Source organism: Balearica regulorum, chromosome 2, assembly GCF_011004875.1.
Source record: "Balearica regulorum gibbericeps isolate bBalReg1 chromosome 2, bBalReg1.pri, whole genome shotgun sequence".
Classification (NCBI taxonomy): domain Eukaryota; kingdom Metazoa; phylum Chordata; class Aves; order Gruiformes; family Gruidae; genus Balearica; species Balearica regulorum.
This window is the reverse complement of record NC_046185.1, coordinates 10,568,286-10,581,245: the sequence shown is the minus strand read 5'-3', so window position 1 is coordinate 10,581,245 and position 12,960 is coordinate 10,568,286. Positions and strand designations below refer to the sequence as shown.

The 12,960-nt window shown below is 37.8% G+C and overlaps 1 protein-coding gene across 5 annotated transcripts in view; it reads right to left on the bottom strand.

Annotated features, from left to right (window-relative positions):
* The window catches only part of CYRIB (CYFIP related Rac1 interactor B), a 96,157-nt gene that overhangs the window by 28,473 nt on the left and 54,724 nt on the right, over nt 1-12,960 (bottom strand). For 3 of the 5 annotated variants that reach the window (XM_075743320.1, XM_075743324.1, XM_075743319.1), the window contains exons 2-3: nt 11,562-11,640; nt 490-526 (exon numbers count right to left, since the gene is read on the bottom strand). The gene's annotated coding sequence lies outside the window, so the exon portion shown is untranslated. The remainder of the gene's footprint in view (nt 1-489; nt 527-11,561; nt 11,641-12,960) is intronic. The other 2 variants (XM_075743323.1, XM_075743321.1) reach the window with 2 other exon arrangements.

Genomic DNA, 12,960 nt, shown 5'->3' with positions numbered 1-12,960 from the left:
ACTGGTTTCTGGCATAAGGCATCTAGTTCAGAAAAGAATTGAAGTTACACAGTAACTTTAAAAAAACCCATCAAAACATCATCTCTTCATTCAAATCTTCCAAGAAGTTTAAGTACAATCTTCCAGCTTAAGTTCTTAAATATGGCCAAACTACTATACGCACCTAAAAATGCCTTTATTGAAACTATGGGACTTCTTCACATTCCTACAGTGAAGTTTTCAAAATCATTACCAGGCTGTGTGCTGAGGTACCATGCGAGCAAAAAACCAAACACTTGCAACCTGTTTAGCATTTTTAACCACAGAGAGGCATAAATTAAGTTATAGATCAGGACTTCCTAGTGAACACTAGAAATTTCAAAAGTTGTAGAAGCAAATGGGCGGAAAGGAGTTCTTGAGAAAATTGTGAGTATTCGGCACAGTCCCATCATAATTTTTGCTTCTTGTATGTGAGGAGAGTTTTCAAGCGGGTTAAGTTTCAATTCTTACCTACAGCCAGTGCTGCACCCTGCTCGTGGCCTCCAGTCTGTTTAAAAAGAAAAAGAGATTATGAAAATTCATTCTTTTGCACTGAAAGTCTTAAATGTAATGCTACATGATCTTGTAAAAGCAAACACGCATCTGTTCCACACATTGTACTATTTTTCTGGATCTACTTCACAAACAGTTCTGGATCTATATGCCACTGTGACTTTTGAAAAATATGCTAAAAAATAGAATACAGAAAACTTATCTCTTGGCGCATAAATAAATAGGGAACACAATTCTTTGGCAACAAATGTGCTTCTAGGGAAAAAGGCTGCTGGTGTTAGATAATCCATAATATCACATATCCTGTAATAAACTTCATTACCAAAAAGTCAAAGCTGCAATAAAATACCAGTGGCAAACTGTTCCACTTGCATTTCCCTTTGCAGACACAAACTTTAAAGAGAATAACACAAGATTCTTAATTCAACCACACAAATTAGCTCTTGAAAAAATTCCTGGCTTTTATGCTGACCTCCACAGAAGGCGTTTTCAAATCACCACTGAAAACCATTTGCTTAACCAAAAACCCTAACGTTCTTGGGCAGCCCCAGTCTGCTGTACGCATTATTAACAACCGTCTTAAGGCTGATAAAATAATTATATTGATAGTAGAGTTTAAAGGAGAAGATATGGAGTAGTACAGTAAAGCTTCACAGGCAATAATAGTGTAACATCAGCAAGGGAAGGCTCTGAAGATCTACAGCACCACAGGCAAGAAGCAGAGGTGAGATCTGAATGAGAACGACTCTTCACAGCCTACAGAACTAAACATCAGCAAGACACGACTGCCAGACACTCTTACAACTGCAGAAATTTATTTCTCCGTTCTTTCCAGTGTATGCATCTCTCTCAAAGAGGCTTCATCCTTGATTAGGATTTCTTTACTTTTGAGTAGCATCTGCTTTTTCCTTTGCCAGTTGGCATCAACTTCCCTTTAGTCTCTCAGCAGTAAGCAACAGCTAGTACTTGAGGACAACTACTACTTCACAGGACAAAAAGATGATTAACAGCACTACCTTTGTAAGAGCTGTTGCAACTTCCCTAAAACTCACCCACTCTCACTAGGCATATTTTAAATACTTTTTTTTTCCTCCTCATGACTACAGACTGCTTAATTGGTCCTTGGAGACAAAGCAACAAAAATCAAATGGTGACTGGAAAATGTTGGTCCCCTGCAAGGTCAGGGATGAACTGATACTGCAAATAGAGAAACTGAAACCAAGTTAGACCCAACGTTACTTCAAAAAGCTAGTTTTCCTGAAGAAAGTGAAACAAAAAAACAACAAAAAAATCAAACAGGATGAAACATTTAAGAACACTAAAAAATTCTACCTAAAATGAGATTATTTTTTTTTTGTAGTCAGGAGATCTGGTTAAGATGATTTTGAGTGACAATCTAACTTAATTCACTGAGCTACAAAGAAAAAGAAGTCCAAATTCATCATATACATATAAATATGGAAGCAACACAAAGAAAAAAGAAAAAGCCCACCATTGCTATAGCTGCAAGGCTAGGGACTTACTAAAAAATGTTTCCTAATGGCATTAGTTCATTACTAATCAGAAATGTCTAGATTGCCAACTGATGAAATTATTAGGAAAAAAACCTAGAATTGCTCAGCTTTTTACATCTTTCTGGACAGAATACTGTACTTATAATCACAAGCACTTACCACCTGCAAGAAAAGCATGCTGATGCTCAGGCAGCTTGTCCTGAAGGCTTCAATGTGAGTGAGTGAATGGCCTAGTAGAGCCATTGGGCAAAAGAGAAGCAACCAGGAAAGCTGAGAACTACAGGTCAGTTGGACTGTCATCAATAACAGGCAAAGAGATGTTAGCACAGGAATCCATTAACTGGATTCCTATCTTTTAGTACTGATGAGTGTGCCTTCATGCAAAACAGATCAATCAGACTGAGAACATTTGGTGCTATCAACTTGGTTAATACTGACAAGCTGATAGATATTTGATTTTTTGCACAGTGTGACTTCACAGCACACGATATTTTAAAATTTAGAGGTTAGCACTATGCAATATAATAAAGTGCTTTCTAAATAGATAAGAAATTGACTTGCAGATCTCTAGCAGGCAGCAGGGAATAATCAGTGAACATCCATTAAAATGGCCAGATGTGAAATTAATGGTGTGATGGATTCTTTACACAATTAATTTTTGCACTTCCGGATACACCTTAATTCAGACACAAGAGTGTCTAAATGAACGATCATCTGTTGTCAGGTTCAGAATGCATTATTTGGGTTCTCCCAGTTATCAGAGAGGATCTGCAAAATATCTGAGCTTCCTTCTGACTGATTCTCAAGGTTTAGATCTGCAGATTAATATAGAAAGAATACTAACAGGCACAAGATGAGACACGTATACTATATAATTTAGTAGGTAGTGAAAATTGAGTACTACAGAACCAAGCGTTTTCTTCAGTTGCTTGTGATTCTGAGGCAGCCAAGTATTTAATGTTATATTGCAGAGAAGAGCAGCTCTGGGCAGGAAAATTACCTTTTACTCAATGGGTTAACAGCTCACAGATTGTGTTCAGCCCTTTTTTTTTTTTTTTTTTTACACCATTTTATGGAGTTGAGCAGCAGGAAGTTTAATGCATCCCATTCTAGGAATCTCTATTATATACAATCCCTCTCCCTTGACTTGCAGCCTAACTTCACAGCAGAAAAAGGTTAAAGCATATGCCAATATCTCAGGCCAACTACAACAGGAATTCAAAGAATTGTCACAACAGTTGAGAACAAATGTGGAAAAACGTCTACAGTCATTAGAGAGGGACAGTGAATCATCTAAACTGCAGCTATTCATTTTCAGAAGAAAACAAAACCAAGCATCATTCAGTTTGCCAGAGGAAAAGCCTGTAGTTGACACAAGCCAAACAGTACCCAAATATAAAAGATACACTAAGAAAACTTGGAATCATTGTGGATAATGAAATATTAGAAACTGGCTAACCACTGAATAAGCCCTGTGTTTTGGGGATCCACCTCATATTGAGCTGATGCTGCTTAACTCAGCAGTACATGAAAACAGATTTCAGAAGAGAAAAGTAACCATTAACTTCCAGTATGAAACCAATGTCTTCTGCCCAACCCTGACTGAACTAATTAAGAAGCCTCTACACACAAGCACACATGTGTCAGCAACTGTCAGTCAAGATTTGTTAAGAGAATGGTGATTTTTCAGGCTTTCCAACACTCAGTTTTTTCTGCCTATTAAGAACTGAAAACATTGAGTAGTAAAAATAAAATTGACAACAACTTTGCAATAAGAATCTAAATTACTTTCTGTGTACTCAATTGGTACCTCAGGTCATCAGGCAACTTTGGAAAGAATTACTTCATAAAGTTTACAACACTTATTAAAGAAAGCTGGCACAGGACTAACGCACTCCATGTGAGGTATTAGGTACTCAGGCCTTCGCTGTTGTCTTCAAAACACGACCCACTCTGCTGCTTTCACAGAGCAAATGTTTAAATTGCTTGTTTGAAGTTCAAGCTTGCACTAGAATTTCCCTTGGTAAGCATCACCTACCTGACCCCTGTGCAAGCCAGAGGTGGGCTATGGCACAGATGTTGTCACCTGCCCTTTGCATGTTGCTGAACAGAACAGGACCTGGCTCAAAGACTACCCTGCTCTGGCAATTTTTTTAGACGTTCCTGCTCTCTTGCTTCAGTTACAGACTTGCAGTTTGAGGAAACTACTCCAAAAATGGGTTACTCTTAGAAGCACACATTAAAACATAAAATCTAAGCCCAGTCCAAAACAGAACCGCAAGTCAAATACATCCCACATCTTGTAGGTAATAAAAAAAAAAAACCACTAAGAAATGTTTAACAATAAAACTCGAATTTTACTTCAGTAACAATAACAGATGTCTAAGCTATAAAAAAAAAATCATAGCTAAGATCATGTTTCTAATGAAGTTTCAGGGCATCTGCAGATGAACCCATGGTTCAATGCCAAATGGATGCGAACTCCACTGTTAATATCAGTGATTCTAAAAGAAAATTATTCTATATCTGTATGACAATCAAACATTAGATCAAGTCTATACGCAAAGGTAGTCTATCACTACTGCAAAGCGACCTTGGTTCGTTCTTTCTTCTACTGGTTGCCTGTTATAAAACCATCTTCTCGACTTCTGGCTGTAGAAAGCTTCAACTCAAATCTTTCTTCTCTGTTCATTTTCTTTTATCCTTCTGAAGCTAAATTGTATCTTTAAAGTTTATACGTTACGTTAAGCCTTTCCCTATCCTATATAATTTCTCAATGCTCTTACAGTATCTCGTATTATTTGCTACACTCAAACCTGTGTTTTAGGTTTGTAATTTTGATAGAAATGGTGATCTGACATGAAAGCTTTCTTGGCAGTTCTTGACCTTACACACCTGCCAAAAAGCACACATTATGTTTTCCTTTATTCACAGATTAAAATGCATTTATGCCTATATAACTTATATTCTACACAGCTATACTGGCATACAGCAATTCATAGTGTGCATCCAAACATCTAGCGGCACTCCCAGGTCTGCGTGCTAAGTTAGGAGTACAACTAATTACTCTGCGTACTTCAAGGGAGGTCCACAAAGCACTGTTTCAGTTTCTCTAAAGCTTAGTCTGAAGATTTGGCTTCAAGGGGAACGTGGCAAAGAGCCATTAGGTTTGCTTTGAAGAAAATATTTCAAGTTTAGATGCTGCACTACAGATTAACAAGAGAGGGACAAGGTTATATACATATACCCCTTTTAGCAATAAAAAAAGGCAAAACCACAGATAATTGAGAAGCTTGTATGGCATAAGAGGATATTCACACATATACAAGACTAATATTCAGCATGAAAAGTTATATTTCACCCACTTACAGGTATGTTTTCCACAACAAACCATTACTTTGGCCTAGTAGAAACAGTAAGATGAACTATCATAATCCTCATTTTTGCATCTTGTCAAAGCTTTACATAGAGAAAAGCTGAAAGTTGAAGACCAAGTACAATGGATTTTTTAACCCAATCAGAAAGTTAGTTTAAATATTTCCAAACAAACTTTTTTACTTTTCAAAGCAAGTGAGAATAAATGTTGGGTAACCAGAAGACAAATAAGGACTTTTAAGAAAACAGAGGTGGGACTTCTTGGGTTGTTTAATTTGGAGTGGTGTTTTTTTGGTGATGTGTTTTTGGTGTTTTTTGTTTTTTTCTCTTTTTCTTTGTGGTAGGGTTTTTTTTTTTTTTTGGTGGTAGGGTCAGGGGTGTAGAACTGTGGTATTTTAGTCCAAGCTACACAACTTCCTGTTGTGTAAAAAAAAAAAAAAAGCCTGCAAGAATTACTGAAGCAAGTCCTGTGTCTAATAGTCAATTATTCAAACAACTGAAGTTACTATTTCTGGTAGCATATTATCTCCTCTATTCCTTTTGAACCTTCATAAATCTAAATCCTGCCGTGATTTAGTACCGGGTATATAGCATGGGCAGAATTTTGAAGAACTTTAGCATTCAGGCTTTCACTCCTCAAAAAAGTACCTAAGCATTCCTAAGCTATGAAGACATATTGGATACCTTTACAACATTAAATGATATTGCCATTTGCTATCTATTGCATGTTTAGCTTCCCTATGTCTACTTAGCATCGCCATTTTTCTGCAGTTGATGCTTCCTTTGATGTTATGCTGTTAATGTCCAGTTGTGAAGTGTTTCTGAATACCAAGTGATTCAACAGCTTTTTTCTCATCTATACAAATGATATAATTTCTTAGGAATATGGTAAAGTTTAAGACTGAGAATTCTGACTCAGTATCAGCATAACAGAAATGAAACCATACCCTGTCCCAGGAAGTCTGCAGCAATACTCATCCATTTGCGTAATAAAAACAGTAAGACAAAAAAAAGGTCAAAAGGGCTTTCCCATTCAACATTATTAGTATTATCAGCTCTGAGCAACCCAAGACCCATAGTCCTATTCAGTAACACTTAAAACAGAGAAGTCCTTATTTCTTATAATCCAGATTTCTCCACTCAGAGTAAACCACTGTCCTCAGGATTATATTAGGTCATATGAAAAGAACAGAACTTTTATCATCAAAAGAAAACCGACCAGAGAGTAACTTACCACCTAAACCACCTTTCTACTGGTCTTAGTGAGTTTTAAATACACACTGGTTCCTCAACAGTATCAGAAATTGAGAGTTGAAGCCATAGTTAATGCTCTGCTAGGTAAAACTGTAAGATGAATCTAGAGCTAAGCCGATTAGGCGAGAGCTACAGAAGTATCACAGACAACATCTCTGCTGCTCAGAGGCAATGGATTTGTTTATTCCAGATTTCAAAGAACACAGACTAGCTTTTAAAAAGCCTGAACAGCCCTTCCTATGGAAACCAACAGCAGTAAATTTTGCCACATGCTTCTCTCAGACTCGAGAGCAGAGCAGGTTAGAGGGGATACCTAAGCTGTTTGCTTTAAAGCTCCTTCTCCCAAAAGTCCCTAGCATTGTCACCCTAAGCAAGCCTCAGTAGAGGCAGCTCCTCTGTAGTTGTAACTCATGGCACAAGCCGGGAGGCAACACTGTGCAAGAGTGACTCCATGACAGAGCCTTAGGATGAGCAGTAACTTCTGCTGAGAAGCCATGGGGAGCTCTGCTCCAGCCAGAGTAACTGTCATATAGTGCTGAGACTCCTGAACGTGCCTCCAGCTTGCCCAGGGGTGCCCTGAGCTCCACCTACACAAAGATTTGTAATAACTATTTCAGCTAAAATTAAAAGAGAACGCAAACTTGTCAGATCAGCTAACATTCCAGTGACAGAAGTCTGAGATTATTCTAATACCAAAAAACCCCCTTAGGTGATTACATGCCAGTACAATAAAAATGATAAACAAGAATACTCAAAACAATCCTATCAATCACTAGCTGTCCAGAAAGGAAAAAATCTAACCATGTTATTTTAACCTGTGACCTCAAATGTTTATTAGGTAGCATTTAAGATGGTAGCATGCACAGAAGTTACAGAATACCAAACATTAAGAGACATAACATGGGAATGTCTGGTCCCAGCCCCTAGGGACCATTGTGTGTATTCAACAGCTTTGTCCAAATCAGGAAAAAACACCCAAAAACAGAAACCATACAACAAGGTCGTAATTCCTGCACTGTAATTTAGTGATACTGAGTCTCAACAGCTTCACAGTATTTCTGCTCAATAACTTCCAAAGTCAATTCCATGATGAGCTAAAAGGAGGCAAGCTGCGTCGGGAGAAGTTCCAAGTTCAGACTGGACATGAGGAAAAGGTTCTTCACTGAGAGGGTGGTCAGTCACTGGAACAGGCTCCCCAGCGAAACGGTCACAGCATCAAGCCTGTCAGAGTTCAAGGAGCATGGAGTTGGCCTCAATGATCCTGATGAGTCCCTTCCAACTTGTGATATTCTATGATTTTAAATAATAAAACTGCAGTTATGTGGTCAAGCAGTAAGCTGAATATTAACCAGATCTGAAGAACTATGGTAATAGCCCAAGTCCCTACAGAATTAAGAAAAAAAGAAAAAACCTCCCACAAAACCTAAGGATGTCCTCCAATGAGCATTTAAGAGTTGTTCTGTAAGTCAGGAAGTGAAATAAGCAACATCTGACATTAACCTAATAGAACAGACCACATAAAACATAATACTTAAGTCCAGTCACCTGTCTCAACAAGCACAGCTTTTCAGGTCAAATGTCCTTCTGATGAGAAAAGTTTACATATTTTGCTGGTTTGTTTAAAAGTGACTTTTCAAAAAGTCAAAACAACCCTTAAATTAATGTGTTTGATTTGAAGGCTCATTGGACAAACAAAATTAAACAGTTCATGTTGTCCTGAGCAATTATTTACAGGTGGAGAAAAATAGCAGCTTTACCTTCATAAACAAATCAGCGTGGCTGAAGTCTTAGCAGACCAGAGTTTACTAAACAAGCCATTAAACTAGATTCATCACTCCTTTTTTAAACTTACTCTACCAACTGTTGCAATAGGACTACTACATGTAAAGGAAGGATATTTTGGAAGACCTCTACAACAACTTCTGCTTGATTACAGTAAAAAACCCTGTCACTGATCATTTGCAGATTACTACCATCTTCATTCAAGGTTTTAACTAATTTTATGCCCACTGTGGGAGAAAAGATACCACATTGCATTGCATCAGCACAGACAGATTATTTACATTGATTGCTAATATGTACTATTCAACTTCAAAAAACCCATAGGATTGCACAAAAGCTTTTAGCCCCTCAATCTATTCCCATGCTATCGCAGCCAGCCACATTAAACAAGCCCCAAGATAAAATACAGCTAGTCCTCTTTCTAGCCTTACATACCAGCATTAATACAAAATAAATGCCTGCTGGTGGAATATCAGTAACATGATCAGAATTTCTACCAGAATATTTTATAGTGAGTGTCGAAACCACAAAAAGTACTTAACCTCCACATACTAAGAACCATTTCAACAAACCCACTTTCACATGGACAACAAATCAATTCAAGAAGCTCTACTGAATTGAAAACAGAATTTATAGGCAAACCTACAGCAATATATTTCGAGTGACACTACCAAAAGGAGACTGTTTTTAATTTGTGGCACAGGCACAAATAGGAAGTAAAAGTGGTTTCAGTTGTCAGAAAGACATTAATTTTTCTTTGTGTATTTACAGTATATAACCTCATTGTGATGGATTATTCTTCTACCCCGACAGTTCCCACATTACCCTACTGTTGCTATCTGGTAGGCTCTGCAGTGAAAGCTCCTCAAGTTGCTCAGAAGCACTTGTAAATTTACTGCTTTCTACATTGGTTACATAGGTTTCCCCAAACGAAAGAAAAAATAAAAACTTCTTAAAGCACACATTACAAGCTGCACATTTTTTTAACACCTATTTCCTCATTTAATTGAGGAAACATTTAGCACTGAGCAAAACAAAACAGAACCTTGCTTTCTATTTCCTGCAGCACATCTGAGTTTATATAAACTTCCCAGGCAGCCAAAGCCATACAGAAGTCCGTATGGCACACACAATATGGCCTTGCTCAACACGGTCTCTCTTCTGAATGAGGTCCTTCGCTTCTAACCTTTTGTAGGCACACAGCTATGGGGACAGCTAGAAACAAACTTTCCTGCTCTTTTTAAGTTTAGCACACATTAAGGGATTTGCACTAAAAGACCGAAAACATTACTGAAGAGATTTTAAAGACCGTCCCCTCAAGGAAGCCGAACATTTAAAGATGTGTCATCCAGACAAATGCTACTCTTATGAGAGCTATACAAGCCACAACAAAGTAGTCTCAAAATTAATAAGAAAATGACAGGTATGCATTTGCTTCCACTTTGCAAACAGAATACTGAAGGTGTTTTCATATCTATTAAAATTAGCACAAAATGCAAAACCTGTTAATCTACAAACACCGCAATATCAGTGCTGGAACAGGGACTCCACAACATGCTAATCAGTTTGCTCGAAACATCTCCCCATCATCATTACAGAGGAAAAATTCTAAATTGCATGGAAAGATTTTTAAATCTTCAAGCATGCAGACAAGTTCAAGCTGTATATCAGAGATAAAGCTATAAAATAAGAATGAATAATTATCAGATATTATATGCAAAAGCAGGAGATAGTTATCAAGATCTTTTCTGAATGACTGATACTGTGGAACAATAATTCCATACATACAAGCTAATGTAATGAAAAAGAAAAGCTAATACAAGAAAAATAGGACAAACGCTAAAATATTGTATGTCCTTCAGTGTCTGTGCTAATGGACAGCTGAAATAATGAAAAAAACCCCACACCTGGCTAAAACAGGCACATGTCTTACACAACAATTTGGGCTAGTCTGCACCACACCAAGGTCCAGATGGCTTGAAATTTCTATCTCAGCACTAGTCACGCAAGACTCAGACGCACTCTGTCCTGAGGGATGCAGTCTTCAGGTATCACATCCTCCTTTCAGCATTTTCCCAGAGTTGGGGGACTGAGCTGAGACCTGGGTCAGATCTAAAATGTCATAGAGCTCAGTAGGCTCTCAGCTGACATCTTCCCAAAGTTAGTGCTGGAAACAGTGAAACCAAATTTGTGCAGCACTACCCTCAAGCTAAAAAGCACTTCTTGGTCCTAAAGGAAATGCTGAATTAAGAAAAAAATTCTTTACCACAGTTCCAGACAAAGAGCTACTTTCTAGAATCACCCAGTTTCACTCAGCATGACCATCCTGTTAAACTGCTCTCTGAGAGAGATGGGAGGATGATGGGGTGGGAAAGAAAGTTGAAGTAGGGAAACAGGCAGAGGACCTCTCACCGACAGACTAATGGGCTTTTCAACTTTCTGTACAGGGCAAACTATGCACTCAAATTGAGTGACGGACATACATTATTAATTCATATCATATACGATCAGAATAATTCAAAGTATTAACCTAAAAATTATTCTCAGATAATTACAATATGGTTCAAAACCTGTGTTGACAATACAGTGCTTTGCTACCTAAAATTGTGACATACTACACGCCAGTGGTTCTCATCCCTGTAAACTGAGGGACATGCATTTTCAAACGGTATTTGGGAAGTTCAACTTCCAAACTAGATTTGTTTCCTTTTTTTGTCTCTATCCAGGCTCTGAGGCATCAGATTTGAAGTTTCAGCATTTGCACCATCACACTTCAAATAGTCTTCATATAGTAAGAGGTTGTACTAGTCTCAGTGGAAAAGGCAAAGAGGTAGTGTTTAATGTCCCACTACAGAAAAAAGGCTAGTCTTTTTGTTCCTACTGTGAAAACAGGATTTTAATCACTTCATATTCCAATTTAAATACCCGTATATTATCCACTGCTACTGAGCCTTTTGTCTGGTAAGCCACAGTTAATTAAAAAAAAATATTGCATGAACTGCTTCTTGCTTTCAGTAAATCAAAATACTTTGTACTCCTTGGCCTAAATTATTATGGAAAACAATGAAGTATTCTACAAGCAAAGACACCTAAGGAAGTGTTTACCAGTTGGTAGTATCTTCTTGCAGTCTTAACAGAGAACTCCCTTCCTCAGATTGCCGATGCAGCAGCTTGCCTTCAGAATCTGAACAAACAGAAAAATCCCATTAAACAAGCAATACACAGTATTTCAATTACATAAGCCAGTGCCACGGGTAAGTCAAAGTTAATCCAGAATGCCAAGGAACCTACATAATTCTTTAGGAATGCAAATAAAACATGCAGATTTCAAAAAACACTTGAGATTTTATGGAAGTGACTTTACAAGCAAATGGAGAGGCATCCTAACAAACTCTTCTGTGAGTCAATAAGGTAATTAGCTGTCCATGATCACAAGCATCAGAAATAGAGCACTGCATCTCAGCATTACTGAGTTACACAGTTACTGCACACCAAAAAAACCAGAGCATTACGTCTCTGCATTACTGAGCCAAGTTAGACATAGCTGCAGTAGGGAGAAAAAAAAAAAAAAGGTTTCAGTTCAAGTTTTATTTACAGTGTCATATATGTTGAGCCCAGGGAAAAATGCTTCATTGCTACAGTTTCCATCAGTTAAAGACAAATTTGGCTAATGGCAATTTTTACTATTCTGAACTTACTCTAAGATTACTTAGATTTCCTGCTTCAAAACTAAGCTTCTGATTTAGAAAATTAGTATTTGCATAGTCAGAGCAGTATTTCCAATGGAAATGCAGCACTGAGATCTACTGCAAGCATTTTAAGGGTCTTTAAGTTCACTGGAATAGGTTTACACTGCAAATGGTCTTCTTTAGTACAATAATTGTATTATGAACTGGCCAAACCCAGTACCTTTCTGCTGTGGTGAGAAGTGCATAATCCTTTTCCATTTGGGGTTTTGTAGGCTGCTTCTCTTTCAGGGATTTAAATACTTGAGTGTCATCAATTAACCTGTCTCCAACAAAACTACTGTTGCTCCTACTTCAGGTATTGTTCCTGGTACTAGAATCTACCCTGTCAGTATGTCGCATCTCAAGGTTTCTTTATAGAGTGATCTTCCCATTTCATACTACAATTCTCTTTCTGCTTCTACAGCAAAGTCAACCACATTCTGCAAAGCATAAACTTGTTTTAGAAATATAAAATCCCTGTCATGTCACTGCAAATCCAGCTGAAGAGGCATGAAATATTCAGCATTAATTTGTATTTAATCAGCTATCAGCAGCCTCTCTTACATCAGATAATCCTGATTAACAAGCATTTAACAAAAAACCTATGCTGCTCTGCAGTGAAATTTCTAATCACAAAGGCCATAGTATTACTGATTTGTCCCAGTTTGGGAAGGGTGGAGGGAAGGGGAAGAGCTGTGCGGTACTGAGGCTGGGGGATGCTTTTAGACACAGTGAAAACTATCGTAAAGAGATACCACCCATTCCCTCCTCCCTTC